Source organism: Syngnathus scovelli, chromosome 17 (assembly GCF_024217435.2).
Source record: "Syngnathus scovelli strain Florida chromosome 17, RoL_Ssco_1.2, whole genome shotgun sequence".
Classification (NCBI taxonomy): Eukaryota; Metazoa; Chordata; class Actinopteri; order Syngnathiformes; family Syngnathidae; genus Syngnathus; species Syngnathus scovelli.
Window position 1 is genome coordinate 1,737,840 of NC_090863.1, and position 24,143 is coordinate 1,761,982.

The 24,143-nt window shown below is 44.7% G+C and overlaps 1 non-coding gene across 1 annotated transcript; it reads right to left on the reverse strand.

The window, feature by feature from the left end:
• Nucleotides 1-411: 411 nt before the first annotated feature.
• Nucleotides 412-484, reverse strand: trnat-ugu (transfer RNA threonine (anticodon UGU)). The gene has a single exon. It is a non-coding gene; the product is annotated as a tRNA-Thr (tRNA).
• Between the last annotated feature and the right edge of the window lie 23,659 nt (nucleotides 485-24,143).

Below are 24,143 nucleotides of genomic sequence, written 5' to 3' on the forward strand. Positions count from 1 at the left end.
TGAGGCTTTAGCACCTACCGCTAATCAAAAATTCAAACACACTACTATCAAACAGCGTTAGCAGATGTAGCTCTCTGTCAGACCCTCGTGGGAATTTAACTCATACCCTCTGAGTTACAATTCTAGTGCTCTTATTACTGAGCTACGCAGCCTTGCTTGGCAAAACTGTGTCAACCTTTTAGAAGACTGACCAAAAGAAATGATGGAAAATGTAGTCTAAAGAGCCAGACATTCTCATTCAGTGTGGACACATTTGTGTGTCGTGGGAAATTATAAAAATTCCCTTAAGATCCTCAAAGACATTAACTCATCACACAACTGCTGGTCATCAGTACCATGGACAAGGTATGTGGAATAACACCCTCAACTCTTATAAATCCAGCTTGCACAGCAAATGCTTAGTATACAATCAGGCTTCAGTGAGAATTGAACTCACGACCCCTGGTTTACAAGACCAGTGCTCTAACCACTGAGCTAAAAGGCCTGTTCTACTGTGGCTAATAATGAACTATAAACTATTCAACTACAATGTTGCAAAGTGGAAATCAGGATGTCACCACGTCTATCTCCCATGCTACTATTCTGCGAGCAAGCAAGGCTAAATAGCTTGGCCAAGTTTGAGAACCAGTTAGCATGCTCGAACCTCTGGTTGAAGCTGGTGGTTGAAGCTGGCGGTTGAAGCGCTGGTCTTTATATACAAGTTTGAATGTGACAACAGCCAGGAACAGCCATGATTAATGAGCAACAGGACAAGGTGTGTCCTTTCATCAAAAAAGAGGAGGTGGAGCCAGAGCAACTTTGATAAAAGAGGAGGGGAAAGAGAAGGAAGAAGAGGATATCTACAGTATGCCCTCAACTTGTCTCTCATTGAAAAGTATAGATGAGGGTCAACATGAGGTGAGCAAAGGAGCGGAGCCTGCAAGAAGCAGCTCTCGTCAACACACGAAACAGAAAATAATCGAGCCCACAGTGGAGGATCGCAAGCAGACGACCTCTTAGCTCTAACATCAGATTGTGATGACATGCTGTCACATGCTTCTGATGCTGCAGATGATGAGTCGGAAGTTGATATTTTATACCAAACACTGGAAATGTTCTCAGTGTTGGAAAATGTAAGATATCTTTTTCCAGATCACTTTGTGGCCGAAGATTCTCTCAGAAGGTAAACTTAATAATACATGCAAGAACACACACAGGTGAAAAATATTTTTCCTGCTCAGTTTGTGGCCAAAGATTCTCTCAGAACAGTCACCTAAAAATAATCACTACACAGTTGAGAAACCTTTTTCCTGCCCAGTTCCTGGCCAAATATTCTCTCAGAAGGGTGACTTAAAAACACACACAAATACCCACACCCATGAGAAACCTTTTTCCTGCTCAGTTTGTGGCCAAAGATTCTCTCAGACGGGACACTTAAAAACACATGCAAGAGCACACACAGGTGAGTAACCGTTTTCCTGCTCAGTTTGTGGCCAAACATTCTCTCAGAAGGTAAACTTAAAAACACATGGAAGAACACACACAGGTGAAAAAAAAATGTCCTGCTCAGCTTGTGGCCATAGATTCTCAGAGAAAGGAAGCTTAAAGAGACACACAAGAACCCACACTGGTGAGAACCCTTTTTCCTGAAATATAAAGATGCGCTTATCATAGCAAAAACTCGTTATTTTTCGCAAGTCATTAATCCCAATAAAAACAATTCTAAATACCTATTTGATACTGTGGCAAAGCTAACACTACGCCAGCCGACCCCCGATAGCTCCTTCCACTCAGCTGACGAGTTCAAGAAATTTTTCGCTTGAAAGATTGAATCCATTAGGGATGAGATCAAGATGACCGTTTCAATCGCTCAGTCGAGACCGCCGATTACCGGCGCTGACCATCATGCAATAACCCTCTCAAATTCTAAAAGCGTGTTCTTTGAAAGGCTTACACAATTGGTTAGTGCAGCTAAACAAACAACATGTTTACTCGACCCTTCCAGCCAAACTATTTAAAGAATTATTTCAAATTTTAGGTCGGTCTGTCTTAAATATAATGAATCTGTCTGTCTCCTCTGGGATAGTGCCAACAGCCTTTAAAACCGCTATCATTAAACCGTTACTTAAGCGACCAAATCTTGACCCGGACTGTCTCAGTAATTATAGGCCAGTTTCAAACCTCCCATTCATAGCAAAACTTCTTGAAAAGTAGTAGCGCAGCAGCTTATTGAGTCATGGTCGCCAATAATCAATATGAATCTTTTCAGTCTGGTTTTAGAGCTAATCATTCCACTGAGACAGCACTTGCTAAAGTGACTAATGATCTCCTCATAGCTATGGATTCAAACACTTCATCGGTATTGTTACGACTTGATCTTAGTGCTGCCTTCGACACTGTAGACTTCGATATTTTATTAGAGTGTCTTAAAAGTTGTGTTGGTATGTCAGGGTCAGCACTAGGCTATCAGACCGGAGGCACCGAGTGTTCCATGGCAATACGTCCTCTGAGTTCTATAATGTTACGTGTGGTGTCCCACAGGGGTCGGTTCTCGGACCAATTCTATTTATTTATTACTTTATATATATGATTCCGCTTGGGGACATAAAACATAAATATAATATTAGTTTTCAATGTTACGCGGATGACACCCAATTATATATGCCATTATCGATGACAGATCCGCAGGACTGTTGTAATCTTGAGGCGTGCCTTGCGGAGATCAAGCAATGGATGTCTCTCAACTTCCTTCGTCTTAACCCAGATATAACTGAGATGTTGATAATTGGTCCAACTCGTTATCAACACTTATTTAAGGAAATCACTATAAGTATAGATAACCGTACTATCACTCAGAGTGATACTGTAACTAATCTCGGGGTAATATTTGACCAAACGCTCTCCTTTCAAAAGCACATTAAGAATATAACCAGAATTGCGTTTTTTCACCTTCGTAATATTGCTAAGATTCGTCTGATCCTCTCGACCGGTGATGCAGAAACTATTATACATGCGTTCATCACATCGCGCCTGGACTACTGTAATGCATTATTCTCTGATCTTCCTAAGTCCAGCATCAAAAGTCTACAGTTAGTACAAAATCCTGTTGCAAGGCTGCTCTCACGGTCAAGAATTTTTTTTTACCCCAATATTAGCCAACTTACATTGGCTCCCGGTCCATTTAAGATGTGATTTCAAGGTTCTCCTATTAACCTATAAATCATTGCATGGCTTAGCGCAGGGGTGGGCAAACTTTTTGACTTGCGGGCCGAATTGGGTTCTAAATTCTGACCGGGGGGCCGAACCAGGAGCAGATGGATGTAGTGTTTGTGTGAAGTAATATAAACGACCTGTAAAGGTCATTGCATAAAAGGTTTTGGCCTTTAGTAGGTAGTAAAGCATGGATATTCAAAAAAAGTTTTATGAAAACAAATGCATTTATTAACAGCATTAAAAACAAATCCCTAAAAAACTGCTATCAGTGATTCTCATAAAATACGACACTGTTATTATGAATAACAGTCTCCATCACTTCAGTGCCTGCAGGTCAGATTAATGAAAGATGTTTATCTTATGAGATCACATCAAACGGCAAACATTCTGACCAAATATATCATCTTGAAGAATCGGTGAAAGCATACATCCAAATAAAGTAATCAAAACGGCAACACGGTAAGGGGTATCTGAAAATCAGTTTTAACTCACAAACACCTGGTAACAGAGGTGAGGAAACGGGAAACACTTCCTTAAAGTAAGCCTTAAGAACTTTACAGGTTAAGATTAGTCACAAACAGGTGGTGCATCAATGTCCTTGAGCATTGTTTGAAAATGAGAATGGTCGCTAGTTTCAATCCCTGCTATTTGTACAGATCATCTTCAAAATGCATTTTTTTTACAACAAGCTTGAAAGCCTCCCCTTCATTTTCAGTGGGAACAGTGTTGTTGGTCTCCCTTTTGTTGCTAGTGTGTCATAGTCTGTAGTAAAATTTGTTGTGGCAATTCTTAGGAGAGATCCGAGGTTTTGGTCCGTTTACCTAGATCTGTGACGGGTTGATGTTGATGTTCATGTGGCTGAATGTCACGTTGCGTACGTCGAGCCAAATTGGCCACTCTTTTTAAACACTCGGCACTCAGTGTCCACCTTGCTTTTCCTTGGGCGACTCATTTTAATGGAAGGATTCCAGGGGAAGGTTTGTGGGTGGCTTTAGCGTAACACTGTATCCGAAAGCTCGGCGCGCAAATTACAAGAATGCTGTCGTCACAGCCCACGCTCTAAATTCGGCCCTGAGACAAATAGAGCGCGAGTGCGCCATTTCCGTACTACTGAGTACGTACACGCACTTGTGAGTGTGCACCGAGCTTTCTGACACGGCTTCCGGTAGTAAATGCGCAGGCGAGTGGTTCCCCATCTACTGGGGAAACGCAGTCATTGCAGGCAAAATGACCGAAAAAAACAAAGTTTAATAATACAATTTATTTAGGGTTGGCGGGCCGGACTAAACGGTCCCGCGGGCCGGATGTGGCCCGCGGGCCGTAGTTTGCCCATACCTGGCTTAGCGCCTTCATATCTCGTCAACCTAGTTGTTCCTTATGTTCCGTCTCGTAACCTTGGTTCACAAAACGCTAGTCTTTTAGTGACACCGAGGGCCAAGAAAATGTCTGCAGGGTCTAGAGCACAGGTGTCAAACTCAAGGCCCGGGGGCAAGATACAGCCCGCCACATCATTCTATGTGGCCCGCGAAGACAAATTGTGCATCAAATTCGTGTGTCATTACTAGAATTGCAAATTGTCTTCATTTTTAATATCTTTTTTTTCATATATTTGACCAGTTTTTACTCGTCTGGTTTGAAAATGAGTTATTTGTCAGTTTGATTTGAAGCTTTTACTGTATATAATATGAGGTGCTCATAAATTTATTTGGGTTGACAGTCATAATGGCCCTCCGAAAGAAGCTATGACTACAATGCGGCCCGCGAAAGAAATGAGTTTGACACCCCTGGTCTAGAGCATTTTCTATTCGAGCTCCAGAGCTTTGGAATGCCCTACAAATGGATATTAGAACTGCTACCTCTCTAGAAACATTTAAGACACGTTTAAAGACACATTTCTATGATATGGCCGTTAATTAACCTGTAGTGGCAGATTCGGCAGGAGTTTGTTTTCGCTCCCTCTCCCCATCCCACGTCCCCCCACCCCTGCCCGGCTGGGAGTTGGTTAGGTGGCACCCAAGCTGACAGCGGCTATCTGGATTCTCGTGCACCAATTCAGGATGAGGGAACTGCAGCTTACCTTCCTCGAACACACTGCCAGGACAATCGAGGGCACCTCTGGCAGCTCTTCGCTTTGACTTGGACATCCACTTTTTCGTTGATTTTCATAATACGTATTTTATGTGCCCTCTCTGTATTCATTGCAGCCTGGTGATCCTGAAAGGGGGATCCTTCCATCTGTGGCCCCTTCTCAAGGTTTCTTATTTTTCCCCTGGTAGGGTTTTTTTGAGGTTCTCCTTGCCCTTTTGGGAGCTTAAGATCAGGGGATGCTTTAAGAATAAGTGTCAATTGTTTGTCTATGTGAAGCCCTTTGAGACTGCTTTTGATTTAGGGCTATACAAATAAACTTGACTTGACTTGACCTGCTCAGTTAGTGGCCAAAGATTCTCTCAGAAGGTAAATTTAAAAACACATGCAAGAACACACACAGGTGAAAACCCTTTTTCTTACTAAGTTTGTGGCCAAAGATTCTCAGAGATGCGAAACTTAAAAAGACACACAAGAACCCACACTGGTGAGAATAGCCTTTTTCCTGCTCAGTTTGTAGTCAAAGATTCTCAGAGAAGTGACAGTTCAAAACACATACAAGAACACACACAGGTGAGAAACCTTTTTCCTGTTTAGTTTGTGGCCAAATTTTCTCTCAGAAAGTAAACTTAAAATCACACGCAAGAACACACACAGGTGAAAAACCTGTCTCCTACTCATTTTGTGGCCAAATATTCTCTCTGAAGAGAAACTTCAAAATCCACTATTTGTCAGACCCCACAAGACCTTATATGCAAGGGCTTTTTTTTGGGGGGTTTGCCTCCCAGCAGTGTTCTCTCTTTTCTACTTTATTTCCTTCTTATCTCCTTTTTCTTTCTTTCTATTTGTCCATTCAGCAATGCTGGTGCCTTCTACTGCACCTCGTCGTGTGCAGATTGTTTCGGATCGGATATTTTTTTTCCCTGGGAGCTGGGATGGCTGCACACATCGGCGTGACTCTACGATGGCCATCCTGCTCATCCGGCTCATGTTGACCGTGTCTCTCACCTTGGCCTCGCAACCGTGACCCGTGTGGGAGGTCAGCTCCCTCGTGCTCGTCGGAGCCAACGACCTTCGCCGTACTAGCCCCATGGTGACCATCTGCACGTGCCGCGACTGGTTCCCCAGGACGCTACTGACACGTTTTCTTGTTTTGTGATGTTTTACGGATTTACGACCACGGTCCATTGGGCGCCGTTGAACTTGACTGCCCTTACACCTGTTTATGGACCCTATTAGGCTATTTTGTGTGTTTTGAGGTGTTCTTTGGAATTGAGGGTGTCTGGTTGGCCGCTGTTACTTTTTTCCTTTGTCTTGCTGCTTTGCTTTGATGGCTTTAACTTTCGTGCTTACTGGCTTTCTTTGTGGCACCGTTGTGTGGCAGCCTTATAGGAGCCTATTGTGTTGCGCTCATGTCATCTGAGTCTTTATATATCCGCTCTGTGGTATCCTGGGGCCTGAATTTCCCCACCCCCAGGTATCCATAAAGTTTCAATCAATCAATCAATCAATCAATCAATCAATCAACCAATCAACCAATCAATCAATCATCTGAGTTAGCCCACAATAGCTCCTACAAGATGTCTCCCGGGTCTCTTAGCTTGCTCGTATCTTTGTTTGCTAGCCTTGGAAACTCCTCTATCTTGTTTAGCAGTGTGTCCTCAATTGCTTCCGAGGAACGGTGACACTCTTCAAACTGTTCCCAAATCATCTTTACGCCTCCAGCGGGTAGTGCATGAACCCTTTTTGTCTGCTCTGCAGATCTTGTACCAAGCCACCTTGTTAGTAGGTCTAACTCCTCTCTTTCTGAAAAATGTAAGTCTTTAGTCGCACCAATAAATGATGCTTTCCATGCCCAATAGTTTTGCGGTTTGTCGTCAAATTGCAGTAAACCAGCACTGACGAGTTACCGTATTTTCACCAGGGCTGTGGACTCGTACTCAGGGACTCGGGGACTCGGACTCGGTCGGACTCGGTCATTTATGCCGGACTCGGACTCGGTGCTGATTTTGTCCACCGAGTCCGACAATAAAAAAAATACGTTCAATTTTATTTTCATCATGCTGCTGAGAATGCTCAAGGCAGTGACTCGGACACTAACAGCAATGCCAATCAGCCAAGTCAGCGTAGAGCGCCTGTTTTCCGGGCTCAAGTTTATCATGTCTGACTTGGTTGAGGTGATTTTGTTCCTAAGAACAAACTCAAGTCGTTGAATTGAAACTTGAAAGTATCTGTTTATTGTATTCATTTATATGTTTAATAAAGACAAAGCCATCACAAAACTGTTGTAATTATTTAGATTTTGATCTAAATTAGCCTTGAAAAAAGACTAAGCAGTCACATGAATTAACAGAAAAAATGGACAGCCGGAGTCGGACTCGGACTCGGTGGTCAATAGGCCACACTCGGACTCGGACTCGGTGCAAAAATCCGACCGAGTCCACAGCCCTGATTTTCACGATTAAAACGTGCACCGTAATAAAAGGGGCAGTCTCAGTTATGGGTGCCATGACTGTGTTTAACACACATAGGGCGCACCGCATCATAGGGCACGGGTTTTATACATACAATCCACACCCACACTTGCCCCTTTAACGTTCTCATGGCACTCTCAACTACCTCCGCCTTACAACAACACACACACACGTACGCACACGTACATACCCACGCACACACACAGCAGTGACTCTCCAATACACATCGATACCAAATGATCAGGTGACGCTTTCCCGCCTTTTCCGGACAGTATAAAACCTTCTGACCTGGAGATGGGGGTGTTGTGACATCAGCTGAAGATCCATGTGTACTGACCGCCATTAAACAACCCAAGATTTTGCCAATAAAGAACCAACCGTTACCCCACATCTTAGTTTTCCTGACCCAACAACGGACATCATCAACACACAACAGCCGTTGGTGGAATCGAACCCGCACTTTCTAAACTGTGAGGCAGACATGCTAACCAGTTCACCACCGAGCCGCCAAAGAGTATAAATATTACTATATTGAGTCAAATTCAAACCAGATTACAGATACAGTGGAGCCTTGGTTTTCGAGCACAATCCGTTTCAGAAGGCTGTTCGAGAAGTCAATCATTCGAATTCCGAATCATGTTGTCACGGTCGGGTGGAGCATGGAGCAGGACGACCAAGTGCAGCTTGGACCAGGGTTTATTGGTGAACTCAAACTAGGCAAACTAACAGACTCGGTAAACCGACATAACTCATTAACAAAACCTAACAACAAGACTGAGCAAAAAAGACGTGAAACAAAATGACAGGGTGACATTACCAATGACAGCAACTGGAACCAAAAAGACATCATGACGTTAACATGTAACAATGATCCGACAGGGAGTGAGGGGCAGACAGGACTTATATACATGACAGGTAACGAGAGGCAGGTGGGAATAATCACACTGATCATGGGCACACAGGAGGGGAGGGGCGAGCACACAGACAGAAACCAAGACAACAGACACATAGTGGAGCAGTTGGGGATGAGACGTGACACATGTTCTCTCATTACAAATAATGAAAACACAAAAATCCGTTCCAAAAAAAACTTATTAAATTATTGTGACAGAGCGGTCACTAAAATTTAGAATATATTTTTAAAGTCCTGATGTACTTTCCAAAATTTAAGTGGATCTCAGTGCACAGGGAGCTTAATGTGGTCCGATCGCGCAACCGCAGCTCACCGGGCGCTCACTGTTGCATTGCTTTAGGAGCGTCTTTGTGTTTTAGGATGTTTTTACTGCTCCCGCTTGCTTCCTTTGGAGGCATGATTAGAGTTGATGCAATCCTCAGAGTAACGAGAATGGAATAACAAATTGAGTCAGTTGGCATGCGGGTCCTCTCGGTTCATCTCGCGAGGTTCGAAAATCGAATTACCGTATTTGCCGGTGTACAGGTCGACTCGGTGTATAAGTCGACCCCCTAAAATTCGACGGAAATTTACGATTTTATGATATATCCTTTGTATAAGTCGAGCTCAATTGTTGCATTATATTAAACTTCAAAATTCAATATGCGAAATTTATTGACGAAATGTGTTCAAATTCCGGGAGGCCGTGCGCATGCGGCTTTTTATAAGCACCGCGGAGGAGATCGCGGCCGGCGAGCTCGCGCACACCGCCCGGCACCAACGGGAGGCCGGAAATAGCTCCAAGCCGAGCGGATCGGCACTTTATAAGCACCGCGGAGGAGATCGCGGCCGGCGAGCTCGCGCACGCCTGCCCGGCACCAACGGGAGGCCGGAAATAGCTCCAAGCCGAGCGGATCGGCACTTTATAAGCACCGCGCAGGAGATCGCGGCGCCTCATTGGACTTCCAGCGGGCCGCGCACTCGCGCACGCCGCCCGGTTCAAATTTTCTAAGTGCAACGCACAATGAGATGCATGAGAAACGGCCTTGGTTACCATCACATTTGAAGCGATGAATACGAAGTTAAATTTTATGACTCGGTGTATAAGTCGAGGTCGATTTTTTTCGGTCGATTTTGGATCGAAAAAGGTCGACCAATACACCGGCAAATACGGTAAGTCCGACATCCGAAGCAAAAAATTCCCGAATTCTTTGTTCAAATAACGATTTGTTCGAGAACCGGGATGTTGGAAAACACATGTACCACTCCACAACAATTTAAAGCTAACCTTCAACAAAGATGGGATTTGAACCCATGCATGCAGAGCACAATGGATTAGCAATCCATCACCTTAACCTCTCAGCCACCTCGTCTTGTGTTGGTAAGTCACGTTATGTACGTTGTGCCAAGATTATTTGGATGTGAAGCTCGTGAAAATCCGACGAGGATGTGATATGAAATGATGAGTGGAGAGCACAATGGAGTAGCAACCCATCGCCTAAATATCTCAGCCATCGCATTTCATGCATGAGTTGAATAGGCGACATGATATGGTATGTACGGTGTAGTATAGGTGCAAGGTAAAATGATACGATACTTTAGATGTGTAACGAAGAAAAAGTAAGCCACAAAATAAGTGACACTGTAAACAAAGAAAAGCGTTTTTTCAATGTTGTCTCACCCCAAATCTTTGGGATCATCGGATCTGCACAGTTGGGTAGTTCCACCAACATTTTAAAATCAACATTCTTTCATGGTCTGCCTGGGTGTCTTGGCTGAAGATCCTAAAGAAAATACCCTAAACTTATTGTATGCGATTGCATATTGGTCATGATCGTATAGCGTTGTGGCCGTAGCATCACCGGAACAAATCTGGGTCATGGCGTAAGTAAATTACCTTACTGAATTTGTCCGTTGTTCACTGTTGCCAAACAGCCTTCTGTTGAACAAACACTTCCAGACACGACCACCTATGTTTTAACATCAACTTTATTTCATAAAGTTCTTCCAAATTAATCTTGGTGAAACTCCCTCAGGTGTTCCCATCTTTTTTTAGGCCTGTCTGCCACGAGGCAGCGGTAGACACAAAATTATGACCCTGAAAGGACACGCCTATGATATTAATCAGAATTCATTAATCACTAAAATGTAGTCCTCTGGTCCATGTCATATTCGCTACCAATCGGAATGTAACAGAGTCAGCTAATTTACTACGTGGCTCGTTGACCTAACGCAGGGGTCATCAACTTTTCTTAAACAGAGAGCTACTTCCTGGGTACTGATTATGGCAAAGGGCTACCAGTTTGAAACACACTTCTGAAATAGCCAATTTGCTCAATTCGGCTTTCACTATGTGTTATTATTGTCATTTCCAGTTCACATGTAAGTGTGATTTTAACAAGAATAGCAAAAATACAGTCAAACCTTGGTTTTTGACAACAATCCGTTCCAGAAGGCGGTTCGAATAGCGAATCGGTCAAATTCCGAATGTATTTTTCCCATTACAAATAATGAAAAAAAAAAAAAATTCGGTTTCAAGGAAAAAAAACCCACGCCTTTTTTTTAAAGCATTTTTTCATTTGCGCATATTTGTCCGATCGCGCAACTGCAGCGCACCGCCGAATGCGCAACAGTAGCGCCTCGCCGACCGTGCAACTGCATTATTGTGACAGAGCCGTCGCTAAAATTTAGAAAATATTTTTAAAGTCCTGATGTGCTTTCCAAAATTTAAGTGGACCTCAGTGCGCAGGGAGCTTAATTTAGTCCGATCGCGCAACCGCAGCGCGCCGGGCGCTCGCTGTCGCATTGCTTTAAGAGCGTCTTTGTGTTTTGGGATGGCTTTACTGCTCCCACTTGCTTTCTTTGGAGGCATGATTAGGGGTTATATAATACTCAAAGTAACGAAAATACAATAACAACGAAGTCAGTCGGCATCCGGGCCGCGCGGTCGAGTTTCCTCGGGTCCTCCCGGCTCATCTCGCGAGGTTTGACCTCCGAATTTTTTTCGACAACCGAAGCAAAAGAATATTTTTTTTTTTTTTCGAATTCCGATTTGTTCGAGAACCGGGACGTTCGAAAACCGAGGTTTGACTGTAAAATAAATAGATGCAGTTCACTGACAAGTGTCGCTATTTGAGATAATTTTAGAACAGTCCTGCGGGCGACTCATGCGGTCCTCGCGGGCGACCTGGTGCCCATGGGCACCATGTTGGTGACCCCTGCTCTACAGTGTAGAGCACACGTAGAGTGCACGGAACATAAGCACTCACAGCACAAAGCAGGCGATAAAAAGTGCAGTGGGACACCATGGAAAAATATTTAACATGGTTGAAAAAAACGGCAGAGAGAGACGGAGATACGAGAATTGAGAGTCACACGAAAGCTAAGGCAAGGAAATACTATGACGAAGCGTACATAGTGCTCAGCTTCAGTGTGACTACGATGGGAGATGAGGAAAGACACCGGTGTGTTTACTGTGCCTTACAATGTATGAAGCGGACAGTATGAAGCCAAATAAATTAAGGTGGCATTTATGAAGTCATTGCACCCCAATCACGCTGATAAGATGCTTGAGGTTTTTTCAGCGAAAACGGGCTGAATATTGCCAACAATCATCCCACTTTGTGAATGCTACTTCAGTCAATCAGCAAGCACCTGCAGTGTATTTTTATTTAGGTCTCATGCAATGTATATTTCATTTCTAAGCTTAGAGGTGACTAGGTCACGCGCGCATGGGATTTTATGGAAGGCAGACTTCCTGGCACCAGGATACAGCAATCGGCCATTTGGTTAGAATCAAAAAGGCAGGCTGGGGGGTCAGAGGACATCCAGCAGCCCTCGTGTGCGTGCGCCCGAGTAAGGGGGGGGGGGGGGGGCACGGGGTATAAGACCCAAGGTGGGAGAAGACAAGGAGGCTTATTTTTTTTGGCTAGAGAGAGACACTTCAATTCTGACATCGGTTGAATAAAATCTTTCCCCAATCAGCCGTATGTCACTGAAGTTTTCTTTCCCTGAGCCAGCCACCTATCCACTGTTTGATCTTGGAGACCAGCAGAACATCGAAGAAAATTCACCACACATTGTAATCATAATATGAAGCAGCGTAACAAATTGCTCAGTGCAAAATAAAAACAAAAAACACACCATTGCAGAAGAGCTGATAATACCTGCAGACGTGGATATGGTCTCCGTCATGCTGCCTCATTTTGAGCACAAATTGTTTGATTCATTTTTGTTTTGTAGGTTAAAATGTTTTATATATTGTGATCCGGAGTTAATGTTGCTGATTACTTTGAATTGAATATTATTTATTGCTGTTATTTAATTTAATATTTTGTATGTTAATTAATATTTTTATTGCATTTTTTTCAGCATAAAATGGCAGTTGGTCAAGAATGTTTATAGTTTGAATAATTAGAGTTTATTTTTTATTTTAAGGAAAAGTGCTAAAATTTGAATCTGTTTTATGACAGATTAAAAAAAACAATGTTATTTATAAAGTTATTCTTTATTGTAAGTCGATCTTTCTTTTTTAATTTATTTTTTTTTTGTTTTCTTTAATGTTAATAACATGGGGGGGCGCGGAATGTTTTCTTCTTCCTTCACAGAAAATAATTGAAAAGACTTTTTTCCAAAATTTTGAACCCTGCGGTTTATAGTAAGGTGCGGCTTCTATAAGATTTTTTTTCGTGATTTTGTGATGACTTGATCACTTTTACTCTTAACACTATTATATACAGTAAAAGCTACAAAACAAACTGACAAATAACTCGTTTTCAAATCAGATGAGTAAAAACTGGTCAAATATTTTTTTAAAAGATATTAAAAGTGAAGACAATTTGCAATTCTAGTAATGACACACAAATTTGATGCACAATTTGTCTTCGTGGGCCACATAGAATGATGTTGCAGGCCGTATCTGGTCCCCGGGCCTTGAGTTTGACATCTGTGCTCTAAACCCTTTCTCTTACCATGTGACTCAGAGATTACACAAAGCAGTGGCGCTGTTTGGACCATCTGCAAAGTTTTAGAACCCAATCAATCAGCATTTAAATTCAATTCTTCTGACATTTTGCTCACCAAAAACAAGTTGTAATGAATGTGAACTTTTAATGCATTTTATTCAGAAGGTTAATTTGAACCCTGAGGCTTAAATGGCGGTGCGGCATACTTATGGATTTTTACGGCCTCCAGCCTCCAGGGGGCGCTCTAGCAGGAAGCAAGAGCGAGACAGGCAAAGAAGAGATAATGCGCCGAAGAAGACATGCTAGTTTGTGTTTACAACATTCCGCGCATCACACAGAACGCGATCAAGACGGACATTAATGAAAGGAAGCTTTTACAAACAAACCGTCATTATGGGGGACAAAAGAAATGCATTTGACGCCGCTTTTAAGCTAAAGGCAGTCGATGTTGATGACATTGTGTTGCGGCACCCTTTTCTTTATTTCGTGGTCCCGTCTACTCGTGCCGCTCGCTAGTTTAATGTAATTTAGGGCTTCGTGCATGAATAAGATTAGCATGAACAGACCCTCATCATGGAAAATGCTAGAAGAAATGTATGTTTTATTTAATCAAACCCTATTAGTGCTGTGTTACTTCCGTGTTGCTGCGGAATTACTGCCGCATCACAGGCAGTGTTTGGAAAGAAATGTTAAGGTATGTTATTACAACTTTAAAAAAGCTTTCTGTGTCCACTATTTCTTTGTTAATAACGCACGTGAACACTTCCGTGGTGCTGCGGTACTATTGCTGCGTCACAAGCAATGTTTAGAAAGACATGTTAAGGCATGTCATTCAAACTTCAAAAAGGCTTTCTGTGTACCGTCTTTCTTTGTAAAAAACTCGTGTGCACGTGCAGCTTATGTAAGAAAAAAACTAAAATATCCCCGAATTTTAGCTGGTGCGGCTTATACACCGGTGCGGCTTATACACCGGAAATTACGGTATTCAACATGGGCTCGGCAAATCGGGCTTCAATTCCCCGACGCGGAGTTTATTTCTTTGTATGAAAAAAATGCTTTTGCTGGCACAGTTTAGAAAAGCAAATCAAAAAGTTCATAAGTGCCTGCTTTCTTCTTCACTCATTTTTGTTGAACTTTTGCCGGGCTTCTCAAAATGCTTTGGATGTCACAGCAGTTTCCATAGCGTAGTGGTCATCGTGTTCTTCTAAGACGTGAAACACCCCCTGTTTGAGACTGGGTGGAAACAACATTTTCTAAATATATTTGTCAGTGTTTGTTGCTTTGCAAAGTGTGCCAGGGACACTTCGGCAAACAGCAGCCAGAAGCTCTCTGAGTCAGCAACAGCCAGGTGTGCGACACTCCGCTACAATGCTCCCCTGACCACGTGTAGGACGAAACCAGCCTCTAATCTGTGTTTCCATTTTTTTTTTCCTTCAACTATCAAGCCAACTTGATTTTAAGGGTTGGAATTGGGGGGTTAGATCACCAAATAATTCCCGAGCGCGGCACCGCTGCTGCTCACTGCTCCCCTCTCCCCCAGGGGATGGATCAAAATCACACGGGGATGGGTTAAATGCAGAGACAAATTTCGCCACACCCAGATGTGTGTGTGACAATCATTGGGACTTTAACTTTAACTCTTTACTTCTTAGCTTGGCCAGCTGACCCACTCCAGAGCTGCCTCCAGTTCATCCATCCAAGAAGACATTCAGTGAGTGCAATTTATCAGAGCCTCATGCAGCTCTTTAGCACAATCCTAGCTGCTCCCTGGAGCTCTTGCAAAAATGCATGAAAATGGAAAAATATGTTTTTTTTTGTTTTTTGTGTTTTTTAAATAAGTTTTTTAGATGGTAATCATGACACAAACATTCTTATTCTGTAGAAAATGTATGTAGTTGTGAATATATTAAAAATACTGAATTTCAGAATGGCGCAAAATTGCGTCATAGCAAGCGACACAGCACAAGCGAGTTGTAAACAAACAGGCGTTTGAGTGACGGGCCATGGATTCTAAAGGCAAAAAGAGAAAGATTGCTGATAAGAACAGAGGGTTTAAGAAAGAATGGACTCAACCATTTGCTTTCATTGCCAATGCTGAAGGATTGCCTGAATGTTTGATTTGCAATGAGAAGTTGCCAAATATAACAAAAAGAGCAATTTGGAGTGACATTTTCAGCTAAAGCATGCTAAATTTGCTGCCGATCACCCAGTTGGAACTGAGAGGAAAGGTGCAATTTGAGGAACGAAAAAACAGTTTCAAGAAGTGGATTGCATCTCCAAACTCTACTACTGCTGCAAGTTTTGTTGCAGCCCGGGAGATAATAAAGCGCGGAAAACCATTCACCGATGGCGAGTACATGAAGGATTCGATCGTTTAAATATCAGAGTGCCTATTTTCGGACTTCAGAAACAATACCGAAATCATTCAAAAAATTAAAGACATGCCTCTCTCCGCAAAATCAGTGAAGGAAATGGTAATTTGAATGGTAAACAATATTACCAATCAGCAAATCAAGGACATCAATTCAGCTCCAGCTTTCACAATTGCCTGTGATGAGTCGCGTGACGTGACTGATATCGAACAGACAGCTCTGCTATGCAGGTACGTGAACTCTAATGGGCCGCAAGAAGAAATCGATACCACTAAAAGGCCAAACACGGGGGGAGGACATCTGCGAGGCTGTGCTGCAGTGTTTAAATGACAGCGATACACACTGGCCACCTGATTTCAGACGCTACAGACGGCACAACAAGTTTGAGAGGGTCGCAAAAGTTTATGACTTTACGACAGAAAGCATTGGATCGAAATTTGTTTGCATTCCATTGCATAGTGCACCAAGAGGCGCTGTGTGCGTAAACATTCCCACCAGAGTGTATGGAGGTAATGAACCTTGTCATCCAAAGAAAATAATCGCAAAAGCATTAAACCACCACCAGTTCGGTGAATTCCTAGATGAAGTTGAGAGCGAATATGCCGATCTCCTGCAGCACAACAAAGTCTGCTGGCGATCCAGGGGCAATGTCTTGTGTCGCTTTGTCGCTTTGTATTTGTAGCTTACTTAATTATTTTAATAGTAGGCATACAGATCATGTATTGACATTCTATATTGCCTTATAAAATGTTTTTAGATTTATGCCGCTCTAGACAGGTATGTTTTTTTTTGTTTTTGTTTTTTGGGGGGGGGGTGGGGTCAACATGGCTTTTTGAACATTTAGGGTTGCCGACCTCTGGCCTAACACGTGAACGATCCCCAGTTCGAGACTGGGTGGAAACAGCTTCTTCTACTATTTCTTGTCATTGTTGGTTCCTATGCAAAGTCCATGACACATTAAAACGATTTTGCGCTGTAATTATGTTGTGGTACCTGATTTGAGACTGGGTGAAAACTGGCTTCTTTCGCTCACTTCAGATGGAACCTTGCTGACTCTGATACATTCCATTTGGTAGTTCTTAGCTGTGTCTAAATTCAAAGTCAAAGTCAAAGTATGCTTTATTGTCAATTTCTTCACATGTCAAGACACACAGAGAGATCGAAATTACGTTCCCACTATCCCACGGTGACAAGGCATAGTACACAATATACATACAAGTAAACAACACAAAAAGTAAAAACAAGAAGGCACAAACAATGAATAAATAAGAGTGATATTTGTTTATTTATTATTTATTTATCACTCTTATTTATTCATTGTTTGTGCCTTCTTTATTATGTCATGTGTTTATTATTTATTCAACATAATAAATAAGAGGAGCAAAAAAGTGTGCATACAGCAGACAGTCAGAATATAGCGCAAAAGTACAGGACGCTACGCAGAAGGGGGGAGAGAGTTCAGGATCCTAACAGCCTGGAGTATGAAGCTGTTGGTGAGTCTGGTGGGGCGGGAGCACAGGCTCCTATACCTCTTCCCAGAGGGCAGAAGATCAAACAAAGAGTGAGCGGGGTGACTCACATCACTCACAATCGTGGTTGCCTTGCGGGTGAGATGGGAGGTGTAAATGTCCTTCAGGGAGGGAAATGAAGCATGATAATCTTACCAGCCGTGTCCACTATGCGCTGCAGGCCCTTCATGTTGTATTCAGTGCAGCTACCACCCCAAACATCACGTGTCACACAAATGCAGGCTGTAAATGATGCACATGTGACATTGGCCTGTCGAAAATGGCAGAGAACGGGAGACAGCTGTGTTTCAAAATAGGCCTCATTCGATAGTTGAACCCGACACCTCTCCCACTCTAAGCGAGAATGATTCCCCTCGACCAACGAGCCCTGTATCAAATTAGCTGACGCCGTTACATTACGATTGGTAGCGAATATGACATGGACCTGAGGACTGCATTTCGGTGATTAATGAATTTTGATAAATATAATAGCCAGTTTGCGCATATTCTTTCAGGGTCATAATTGTATGTCTACCGCTGCCTTGTGGCAGCCAAGCCTAAAAAAAGATAGGAATGTGTTTCACCAAGATGAATTAGGAAAAACTTGATGAAATAAAGTGGATATTAAAACATAGGTGGCCGTAATGTCTGGAATATTGTGTTTAACAGAAGGCTGTTTGGAAACAGTGAACAATGGACAAATTCTGCAAGGTAATTTAGTTAGGCCGTGACCCGGATTTGTTCCGGGGATGCTGCAGCCACAACGCTATACGATCATGCAATAGCATACAATGAGTTTAGGGTCTTTTCTTTAGGATCTTCAGCCAGGACACCCAGACATACCATGAAAGAATGTTGATATTAAAATGTTGGTGGAACTATCAGACTGTGCAGATCCGATGATCCCAAAGACTTGAGATGAGACAACATTGAAAAAACTTCTTTGTTGACAGTGTCTGTAAGTCACTTCAACACATAAGTTTCAAGTGCACATAGCTAATGTTGACCAAAATATGCCATATAAGGTAGCGAGGAATTGAAACTAGAATCTTTTCTTCCGTAGTCAGATGCATTAACTGTTAGGGTTTTCCAGGTTATCTTTATCATAGGATTATGTTGGAATGTAGACTATACCAAGTAGATACCAAGATGGCGGCGCGTGCACACGCAGCGGCCACTCTCTGTCCCGTCGGTACGGTGATTTGTTCGTCTAATGAGTGTTCGTCCGACAGTCTTGTGTGTTCGTCTCGTCCGTGCTACAAGTACAGCAGGCAGGTTCTGCTTGACATCGGCAGAAGTGGGTTTTGCGGCGTTCTGGACTTTGAAGCGTCGACATTAAAGGCGCTCGGACTGCTACGTCCTGAAACGTTGCCGACCTCACCCGCTATTCCTCCCCCGGTTGGGAGCCGTCGGAAACGGTGTGCGAGGCGGCAGAAGAGGGGCAAGCGCGGAGGCGTCCGGGCCAGGCTGGCGGCCAACCCAGCGCGACCGGCGGTGCCCTCCATTCTTCTGGCGAATGTTCGATCGCTGGACAACAAAATGGATTACGTTCGCCTGCTGAGGTCTACGAACCGGACGGTGCGGAACTGCTGTGTGCTCGTGTTCACCGAGACCTGGTTGAGTGACAACATTCCGGACTCTGCAGTGCATCTGGAGCGGCTAGCGTGCTATCGGGCGGACCGTGCCATTGTACGAGGGGGAAAGTCGCGTGGAGGTGGAATATGCGTCTACATCCGAGAAGAATGGTGCCGGGACTCTGTGGTGGTATGTAAGCACTGCTCGCCGCTTGTGGAGTTTGTGATCATTAAGTGCCGTCCTTTTTATCTGCCGAGGGAATTTACCGCGATTCTGCTAGTCGCGGTATACATCCCGCCTTCCAACATCGAAGGAGACAGGATCGCGGCGCTTGGTGAACTGTACCAGGCTGTCAGTGAACAGCAAACAGCGCACCCTGACGGTTTCACCATCTTCGCTGGAGACTTCAATCATGCCAACCTGAAGTCTGTTTTCCCGAGGCTTCACCAGCATGTTCCTTTTCCGACACGTGGCGACAGCTTCCTGGACCTAGTCTACTCGGCGCAAAAGGGAGCTTTCAAAGCCACCCCCCTCCCCCATCTGGGGCTTTCTGACCATCTCACCGTTTTGCTTTTGCCCGCCTACAGACAATTGGTAAAGGCATCCAGGCCGGTTCGGAGGCAGGTTCGTGTGTGGCCTGAGGGTGCCTCCGATGCACTTCGTGACTGCTTCGACACCACTGACTGGGACTTGTTTAAGCAGGCAGCCACCTACAACGATTGGACGGACATAGAGGAGTATACTGACTCTGTTACCTCTTACATCACGAAGTGCATCGATGATGTGACTTGCTCGAAATCCGTCGTCACTCGCGCGAACTGGAAGCCGTGGCTGACGGGGGCTGTCCTCAGACTGTTGAGGGCCAGAGACAAGGCTTTCAGAGCGGGGGATGAGGCTGGCTTGAGGACAGCGAGGGCCGACCTGTCCCGAGGCATCAAAGAAGCGAAGAAGGCGTTCTCGTGCAAGGTCTCCACCCACTTCAAGGACAGCAAGGACGCACGTAGCCTTTGGCGGGGCATTCAGACCATCACGGACTACAAGCCCGCGCCGAGGAGCTGTGAGGGCGACGTCCGTCTGCTGAACGATCTGAACCGCTTCTTTGCTCGCTTCGACGCCCAGAACAGCACTTGCCCGCTGAAGACCACTCCCCCCCCACACGAGCAGCCCCTGCGCCTCTCTGCCGACGGTGTGAGGAGGGCGCTCGCCGCTATTGACACCCGTAAGGCGGCGGGCCCTGACAACATCCCGGGTCGAGCGCTGAAGGACTGCGCTGGGGAGCTGTCGGGTGTCTTCACGGACATCTTTAACGTTTCCCTGCAGCAGGCCATCGTCCCCTCGTGTTTCAAGGCTGCCACCATCGTTCCTGTGCCGAAGAAACCTGCACCGTCCTGCTTCAATGACTACCGCCCTGTGGCACTGACGCCCATCATCATGAAGTGCTTTGAGCGGCTGGTCATGGAGCACATCAAGTCCGTTCTCCCCCCCACCATTGACCCTTTCCAGTTTGCGTACCGTGCCAAGCGGTCCTCTGAGGATGCCATCTGCTCTGCCCTCCACTCGGCCCTCACCCATCTGGAGAGAAAGGACTCATATGTGAGGTTGCTGTTTGTGGACTTCAGCTCTGCCTTCAACACCATTGTGCCGCAGCGACTCATCTGCAAACTCGACGAGCTGGGCCTCAGTACCTCCCTCTGCAACTGGATACTGGACTTCCTCTGTCAGAGGCCTCAGGTGGTGCGTGTTGGCGACAAAATCTCCGCCAGCATCACGCTGAGCACGGGGGCCCCCCAGGGCTGCGTGCTCAGTCCATTACTCTTCACCCTGCTGACGCATGACTGCACTGCGACCTACAGCGACAACCGCATAGTGAAGTTTGCTGACGACACGACTCTGGTGGGTCTCATCACAAAGGGCGACGAGACTCGGTACAGGTCGGAGGTTGACCTTCTGACCACGTGGTGCAGGGACAACAACCTCCTGCTGAACGTTAATAAGACCAAGGAAATCATTGTTGACTTCCGGAAGGGTCACACAACACACCTGCCGCTGATCATCGATGGTGCTGTGGTGGAGAGGGTGAGCTGCACCAAGTTCCTGGGGGTGCACATCAGTGAGGACCTCTCCTGGTCCGCAAACACCTCGTCACTGGCAAAGAAAGCTCAGCGCCGCCTGTACTTCCTGCGGAAGCTCAGGCGTGCATGTGCTCCTCAGGCAGTCCTGTCTACATTCTACCGTGGCACTATTGAGAGCGTCATCACCAGTTGCATCGCTGTCTGGGGTGGTAACTGCACTGAACAGAACTTGAAGGCCCTGCAGCGCATAGTGAATACGGCTGGTAAGATTATTGGTGCTTCGCTCCCCTCCCTGAAGGACATTTACACCTCCCATCTCACCCGCAAGGCAACCTCGATTGCCAGAGATGTGAGTCACCCGGCTCACTCTTTGTTTGACCTTCTGCCCTCTGGGAAGAGGTACAGGAGCCTGCGCTCCCGCACCACCAGACTTGCCAACAGCTTCTTTCCCCAGGCTGTTAGGGCCCTGAACTCGCTACCCCCTTCTGCGTAGCGTGTGGCACTGTTGCGCTATTTTCGGGAATGTCTGCTGTACGCGCACTTGCTCCTTTTTTTTCTGCTCCTCTTATTTATTTATCTATTGTTGTGTTATTTATTCATTATTTATTCAGCACGCTTTTGTTATACTTGTTACTTGTTTGTCTGTTGTGAGCCATGTCTTGTCACCGTGGGATAGGGGGGAACGAAATTTCGGTTCCTTTGTGTGTCTTTGGCATGTGGAGAAATTGACAATAAAGCTGACTTTGACTTTGAAAAAAAAAAAAAAATAATGATTAACCAATCTTGTCTTGCTCTCACAATGCAGTAAAATAAAGTGGTTGCTTCCTCTGCTTGAGTGACCAGCTGCAGAGGAAGCAATCAAAGTTGTTGGAATGTAGACTATATTGATTAACCAGTTGCTGAGGGGAACAAACTTCTTCTGTTTGTTCTCACAACATCGTAAACAAAGTGCTAAGACTTCTTCACTGGTTGACCAGCTGCAGAGGAATCAATCAAGTTTCCCCCTGTTTCCCACAATATCATAAAACACCCCCTGCTCTGATCTTACCAGAGGCCGGGGGGTCACCAAACCAGTCCACTCTCACCCCCACTCTTCCTCCTAATAAATATGCCCTTGCAGGTAAGAGACTTGTCAGACTTCATTCTGGAGCGAGTGAACTCTCCACCTGCAGGTGTCTAAACGAACTTGCTTGTCTTTCGTGTGGTTCTTGCAAAATAAATTGGAGTGAGCAAATCTCTAACATTTTGATGCCGAAACCCGGGATCTCTCATACCCATCATCTGGCTGACGGAGGACGACACGCTGTGCACCGTCGACGGGCCAGCGTCCACTAACCGGACCTGGTAAAGAAAGACCTGGGAAGGAAATTCTTCGCTGGGCCAGCATCTTAGGTCTGCCTTCGTCTGACAGAGGTGGATTGACGGGACCCGGCAGTGCAACGAACCAGGGGACAAGTAAGTTAAAGGCCTGAAGTTGTGTGATTGTGTTGTTGTTTGTGAAACGCGCAAAAAGGTAGAAGTGCACAGGAATAAGTAAGTTTTGTGGAAGGAGGGGGTGTTGTAGAGTCCCCCTCTGGATGAGGTGTCTCTTTTGGAGCAGTGGTTCTCAAGCTGTTTTAAAATCTCAGTACCTCCGTGAATCATTATTTGACGACCACTGTTCTAAGGAGTACAACCTCGCGTTGGCAGGGCTGGGGACAGGGACTGTTGTCTTTAGTTCCCAGGGAAGGTGGGGGGTGTTGTAGAGTCCCCTCACTGGATGAGGCAGCTCCTTTTTTTAAAAAGGAGGACTTCGCGTAGGCAGGGATAACTTGTGTGATTGAGTGTGTAACTGGTAGGATAAATTGACTAAATAGCAGTTCTAGCGTTGATCCACGGCAATAATACAGGCTAGTAATTTGTTGAAAGGTCAATTTAAACCTGCATTGAGGATCCTCAAAGAAATAAATAAGTAATAAATAAATAATAATAATAATAATAATATTTTTGAGACAAAGAGATTGTAAAACCTAAAACTACTAGAATTAAGATGGGAAATAAAAACGGTAAATCTCTACCTCTTGACGGAGATGAGAAATACATGGCGAGTAGATTTCTTAATTGTATGCAATATATGCCGAAGTGGAAGAAAAAGTATGGAGTAGAAGGGAAGTTGAGAGTTGAAGTGTGGAAGATAGTAGTTGATGTTTTAGAAGAGAGTGTGGATAAAAAGAAAAATGGACTGAAAAAGAAAAGAAAAGAGAGAGAATTGGATTGTGCTAAAATGTGGTTAAAAGCTTCACAAGAGAGAAGAGAACAAATTCAAAAGACAAAAGATAGAAAGATGAAAGGTGATGAGGCTGAGACTATGTTTGTCAGGCCAGAAGACAATGAGGCCACAGTCAGGCTCAGCTCAGGGCCGAAGCTCAAGCAGAGGAGCAAGAGGGGCCTTCCGCTCGTACACAAAACTTGTATCCAAGCTTAACAAACCTGCAGCCCCCCCCCCCCCCCCCCCCCCCAATATAACAGTAAAAGAAGGCAGGGTCACATTACTAGAAGTCCTGTACAAACAAGAAGTTTGACCACTGCTGCTACATTTTCTCAAAATGTAGACAAGGTTGATGTGTGCCCAATGATACAGGTGCCAAACCCTAATGTAGGGGAAGGCCAACTCCCACATACATATGTTTTCCGGCCGTGGACTTTGGAAGAGGCAAGAAAAGCAGTTGAAGGGGTTACCCCTGTTGCTAAAGACCCAGCTATATGGGCAGAGGACATGGCTGGAATTATACATTCCTATAGACTGAATGGACATGAGGCAGGAGAAGCTGAAATGTCCTCCTTGGGAAAAGACTGGGCAAAGGTTAGAGGAAATTATACAGGTAGAAATAATCAAGGTCCTTTTCCCTATCCCGTTGAGGGGAATCAATTGGGAGGGGAGCATGCAGCACAATGGAATGGTCTTGTGCAAAGAGTGCGAACTATATTTCAAAGGCGAGCGAATTATGGTCATTTGGCAGGAATAAAACA